Consider the following 6,668-nt stretch of genomic DNA (forward strand, 5'->3'; position numbering starts at 1 on the left):
AGAATTTAATGCAGGCACTTTTCTTTGTTTTACATCATTTCATTTGCAGAGACAGTGGGCTCTGTTACTAATAAAAAAGCAAACAATGGGGTGACATGCTTAAAAGTTGGAGGGGAGTGAAAGCGGGGCGGAAAAGTCAATGGATTTGTCATTTGCAAGCAAAACCTGCTAACTCGCTCTGCACTCGAAACACTGCCTTTTAACCTCAGATTACAAAACCCTGGATTTCTGGTGCTCGCAGGAGGTAAGGAATGAAAAAAAAAAAGGCGACCAGAAGGTGGAGAAGAGAGCGGGGTGTTACCGCCCAGGAGGCCATGGTGGGAGCTGTGTGGTGGGACATGGTGGGATGCAGTGGGAGCTGCATGGTGGGAACTGGTGGGAGCTGTGCGGTGGGACGCGGTGGCTGTTGCACAATGGGATGTGTGGGAGATGCATGGTGGGAACTGGTGGGAGCTGTGCAGTGGGATGAGGTGGCAGCTGCATGGCAGGACATGGTAGGAACCGCATGATGAGTCCCAGTGGAAGCCACGTGATGGGACATGGCCTGGCCAGGATCATTCCTAGGCTTCAGGGACCCACAAGGATGCAGATCTCTGTACGAGTCAAGGACCCCAGTCCGTCTGTCCATCCACCCAAACCCCTCCCAGATCTGCAGCGATCCCACCTGGGCTCCCCAACCGCATCACCCAGGGGATGCACCCGGCCCCACCACACCCCCTGGGCAGCAGAAGGGTCAGTCTTGGCTCTGTCCCCCTTCCTCTGGGCTGACATCAGCATCCTCCCAGGATGGAGCAGGGACAGCCACCTGCTCCCGCAGCCCCATCCTGCCTCCTCTCTGCCGCGGCTCCTCCTCACCCCAGCCCCACAGCCACTCTCCTTCCCAAAGAGCCGCTCTGGGATACTATGGCCTGTTTTTATGGCAATTATGAACATGGTAAAAATAAATGCATGCATCTTTAATGGCTCAATAAATAAAGGAAAGCAAAGTCCGCTGCTAACGTAATCACAACGGCAGGATGCAGGGAGTGGGGCTGCTGCAGCAGAGCTGAATGTGAAATCCAATCGTACCCCGGCAGAGGTTACGCTGCTCTGCCAAGATAATAAAGCAAAGGCAGCGTTGGTTAAGTGTGACCTTTTCTGAAATACAGCACAATATCTAATTTACCAAACAGGAGCCTCCCAGAGAGAAACATGCAAGGAGCTGCGAGCCGGGGGAGTTGGCCCAGCACTCAGCACAGCTCGGTTATTACTTTCACATCGTAATTACTGCTGGAGAGTCACGCAGGAGATTTACTGCACAAACTACTGGTCCCTGCAGTTCCTGCATCCTCACTCCTGCAGAAGGACTTTGATGGTTAGAGCTCAGGAGCAAATGGACACATGTATTTTTAAAATACACGACACCAAAGACTTGAACAACACAGAAAATGCCTGATCCTGGGTTTATCCATCACTCCTGATGCTGCCATCCCAGCGGGAGGGATGCCACCCCACATCATGTCCCTCCAGCAGCCCTGCAAGACATCCCTGCCCCGCAAATGGGCTCTGAAGGCAGCCAAGCAATGGAAGGCAGGAGGGATTGGAGCCAGTTTCAGAGCAATCCCGGCTCAGCTGGCTCCATCCCTGCGTCCCCAGCCCTGCTGTGCCCAGCCACAGCATGAGACCCCCCCCGCATCCACCACTGCCTCCATGAGCTTCATCCCATGTGTATGCATCCCAGCTCTGGGAAAACTGGGAGAGGAACAGGTGGGTGGAAGGACCCAGAGAGCAAATTTCGATATATACAGGTACAAGCTTTAAACGCTCACAGCACCGATGCCACGCGCCCCAGGCTTCAGGGGCCAGGGAATACCCAGGGCCATCCACAGGGAACGCTCAACCCATGCCACCAGAACCCCACCGCAGGCTGAGGAAACCCCGCACGTGCTGCCATCACGTCTCCTGCCACAGCCCAGATACAGCCCTTGCGCTAAATCCCCCACTGACCAACACCACTGGGAGCTTTGCTATCGATTTCCGACCAAAAAAGAAGATCAAACCCTGGTCCAGCTGAAATCATTCACTGATGAGCAAATTCCCCATGATTTCCATTTGATGGATGGAGTACTTTCCTTCCCATGCAAAGTTCCTGATGTGCACGTGTCCCCCCCTGCTTGGGGGGACCACATCACTAATGCAACCTCTCAAGTCCTCCCGCAGGCGAGCGGGTCCCAGGCAGCCTCTGTTCCCAGGCTCCAATCCCCCCGCTGCCGAAAAGCAGCAGGACTAATGCTAATTACTTCCAGATTTCGGACAAAACAAGAAGTGACATGGCCACGAGGATGGGAAACACGCTTCCCCAGGCTGGGGGGCTGCACCCTCAGTGGGAGCTGCCTGCCCTGCCTGCACCAGCACGTTCCCACCAGTGGATGAGGCAGTCTCGCGTTCCCACCAGTGGACGAGGCAGTCTCGCATTTTATGAGACCTCTCCTCAGCCGTGGGATTATCCATCATGGTTATCTGCATGCAGGCTAGGGGATCAAAACAGAAAAATAAAAAAGAAATGAGATTTTTCATGGAGGAGGGCTGCTTTATAGCTCGCATTTAAAGTTCACTTGATTTAATTCTAGTTCATCCTGCGAAGTGCAACCACTTACAAACAGAGGCAAAACGACAGGGAAGGAGAGCATCTCCGACATGTCAACATTTTAATTGGGAAAGGATCCACTCCCTCTCTTAATGAGGCCCAAAGAACAAAGTGAACGCACAGAAAAGAGGGAAAGGTAAGGCTGGCTGGTGCCGATGAAAGTGCATTCTTCATAAAGTGCATCATCAAGAGGCCAGCCCACATCTTCTTCTTTATTTTGGCAGAAGCAAACAAACCATTTCTTTCTCACTGATCAGCATCGCTCCTGTAAAAATCAAAGGGGAGCCCAGCCCTGAGCCCAGACTCTCCTCTCCACGTCCAGAGCCAGTTACGGCAAGGACCTCTGGAGCAGTGCTGCCAATTCCTATCTCCTGCTCATCGTAACACAAACAAAGGATGCTCACGCTTGGAAGGATCAGACCCTCAGCCTCTGTGCCATGAATGAACAATCTATGCAAGATATCAGAAAGCGCCGAACAACACCTAGCACAGAGCCTGTGGTCTCAGCCTGCATTTCTGCTAGAGGAGAGGAACCCTGCTGCCCTCCGGGCTCGGGGTTTGCAGGCGTGTTGGTGTCAATGCCATCGAAGAGAGAGCCCTGGCTCGGCACACAGCTTACCAGTGCCTAATTTGAAAAATGCTTTTATTTAACTGCTGCCTTAGCAACACAAATATAAATATAACAACAGACACACTTGGAATCGAGCAATCAGCAGGGAAATTTAAAGCTTTTGTTTTTTTCCCCAGCGGTTGCTTTTGGTTGAGGCCTGACAATTCCATTAAATTAAAAAAAAGGATGTACAAATGTCAGTACGACTCTTCTTGACCTGGACATCGAGGGGGGGGAGTGAATTCCCCATTAGCAAACGGCCCGTTAGCAATGGGGCGCTGCTCTAACGCTGCTCACTCTCTGCCTCAGAACCAGAAACAAACCCCGCAGAATCCAAAGATGGTTTAAGGGGAATTAATGCAAGTGCCAGCTGAAAGGTCAGCGGGCTGAGGCGACTCCAGGCACAACGATCGCTGTGGACTGATGGAGAAACAGAGGATGCTGGCTGGGGTCGGTCCCTGGGGCGTGGGGACATGTCCTGGGCCAGCCCAGCCCAGCCGTGTCCCTGCAGCCTGCCCGTCTGAGCACAGACACCCAGGATCTGGCTCTTCCTGAAACACTTCTCAGCTGTTTCAAGTGGGTTTGTTTTTTTTTTCATACTGAACTCCGTGGAGGTGAAAATCCAGCTTTCCCCACTGTGTCTTGATGGAGGGATGCTCCGCAGTGATGGAGGCTCCTCGAGACGACAGAGGCTCCCCGGGCTGCACGCCAGCCCCCAGCAAAGTCTGTGGTTGTCGAAGCTGGCCCCATCTCTCCCGACCCAAAGTGACAGGTATCCGTCCCTCCGCCAGCCTCCGCCTCGGAAGGCAACTCTAAAGCATCTCAGCGCGGGTTTTTTTGCCCTTCTTCTCACTTCAGGGTGAAAACATTTCTATCTCTCTACAGATTACTGTAAACCTGCTGCAACCTCCTGCCAAAGCATGTAGGGACCCTTCACAAAATCAGCTTCATAAAAATGACACATTTAGCACCACTTTTTCAGGGTTATCCCTTGAGCCTTTTCTTCTTCCCCGACATGCCTTGTTAATAAAGCTTGCATGTCACCCTTTATTATTAAAAAACAAAGAGGACCTTTCTCCAAGGCTGCAACGTGCATCTCTCCTTTTGGGTTGCAGACAATCCTCCCAAAACACGCAACGGCTCCTCATCTTCTGCATCAAGCTGCACACCTTCACCAGGAGCACCGGTCTCCTGACCTTCCCTCCATGCTGCAGGCACCATCAGGGACCACAGAAACAGCAAGTTGTTCCCAAAAATCCACAGGGCCTCCTTGGTGGGAAGGGGAGGGCTTGTAAGACCACTTCTCCTGGTCCTCCTGTATCCTCAGTCTTGTTCTCCATGGGCCACTCAATCACAGGCTCCAGCATCTGCAATAAAACTGTTGCTGCCTGTTAGGAGATCTCACCAACACTTGATTCTTATGGTTTGAACTATATGATGAGTGATACAGAATTCATGCAAATTAAATAAAAACACACCAGCTGCCCTTAGGAAACAGGGAAAATTCCAAAGTAGGGACCAGGTCAAATTAAGTCGAGATCAGCAATGAGGGAAAATCATTATCATTTAGCAAGCTGCTTATTACCCCATGGGAAATAAGTAATGAGTCTGAGACTCCTTCTGCAGCACAAAACCTCACTGAACAGCCCCAAAATCCATCCTCACGGCCCCAAGATGAACAGCCAGGCTCGTCCTGATGCTTTCATGCCCTGCAACACAGCTGGTCTCTCTGCTGCACACTGGGAAGATACTCCTCAGATCCAGCTCTGGGCTGGAGCAGATCACAAAGGACATCAGGAGAGATTTCCCCCCGTTGTGGGTGATGCCACATAATTACCCCTGCACTACCCGCTGCTGACAAGGACACTGCTGCCTCAGAGCATCGGTCAAAGGTCAGGACCGGTGAGGGGAGACCAGCCTGGAGTCTGACCCACCCAAGGAGCTCAGGCACTGGTGGCATCTGCAGCAGTGGGTGAGGGTCCTGAGAACCATGGACACAGCCTGGGAAGATGCCACAGAAGACAGATCCATATTTCCCCTTTCCTCTCTCCAGCATCGGCACCTCCTGGCATGGTGGGCACCACCTCCTGGCTGGCCACAGGTCCCCATCAGCAGCTCCAGGGGTGATGGAGCACAGCCAGGGGATGCACCTCAGCTGTGTCAACAGCCCCAGGCAAGAGCGAGGGGAAATGTGAAGCAATTTGGCTCTTATTAAGGAGAATTTAAGAGCCAGTCACCTGGAGGAGTTCAATAGAGGTTAACAGGATCTGACCTCTGGCATCTCCCTTTGCAGCATCTCCTCACGCCCCAGCTCACTGCTAAAGCCTCTAATACAGGAGATTGCAAACTGTAAACTAGCAACATAGTGTCTCTGAAAAAGTAAGTGCATTTAGCATCTGATATTGATGTTTTATAATTAGATGTAATACAGCAGATCATTTTCCTGCCCTTGATCAATGAAACCAGGGTTGGTTTTGGGGTTGGGCTTTTTTGCAGACACTTTGATTGCTGCCTGAACCAAATGGAGCGGTGCCTCGAAAAAAAAAGCAGAGACGAGGATGTGCAAACACAGAATCCATTTAGATTTACTATCCCCAAAATATAAACAGAATATTTATTTCTGACCTTTTAAGCACTAATTCCAAATTTAATGAGGCACAATGAACATTCCTCAGAGCCAGACTCCATGGCTGCTTAACACCACCAACCCTCTAATCATTACTGCAGCTTAAATAAAGGGCATTTGGTTCTGATGGACGTTATTAAACACCGAAGGAACTGAGTCCAGCCTCCATTTTCTCTTGATGAAATAAAAGCGTTGCAGAGCAATCGCTGGGAGAGTTCATCCTTTAGCATCACCCCGCTCATCAGAATGAGCAGAAGTATCAAACCAGATTGTATTACGGCGCAGGCATGCCCGCTAATCCGCGCTGAACTCCTGTCCCCTCCCCAAACAAATACATCCTTTCTCATTTTTTTTGTCTGCAAATGGATCGGAGGCAGGAGAAAAGGAGCGGCTGTGATGTGATTTTGAAAAAGGGTATAGGATGAGAAACCCAGATTGAATCCCGAGAGCAGCAGCACACAATGAAGCCATAATTACACTCCTGAAAGCCACAAATAGTGTCACCCGGTTGAATTTGTCAACATATCAGAAAGCTACAGGATGGTTATGAAGAGCAAAATCGCAATAATAAAAAACCTGCCTGACATTCCTATGGCACTTATAACCAAAAGCTCTTTGGGGGCTGTCGCACAGGGGTCCCCCCAGCAGCCACCGCTGGGACAGGCACCACGCCCCCAAAACTGAAAGAAAAGCAAAATACTGCCCCAAAAGAGGGGCATGCTTTCTTGGGGAGAGCATACAGATGCCTTCCCTGGACCAGGAGCTGCCCAATTCCTGCCCCCGGGGCTGGAACAGCAGGGATTTGG

The sequence above is a fragment of the Pterocles gutturalis genome, unplaced genomic scaffold (genome assembly GCF_000699245.1).
Source record: "Pterocles gutturalis isolate BGI_N339 unplaced genomic scaffold, ASM69924v1 scaffold1756, whole genome shotgun sequence".
Classification (NCBI taxonomy): Eukaryota; Metazoa; Chordata; class Aves; order Pterocliformes; family Pteroclidae; genus Pterocles; species Pterocles gutturalis.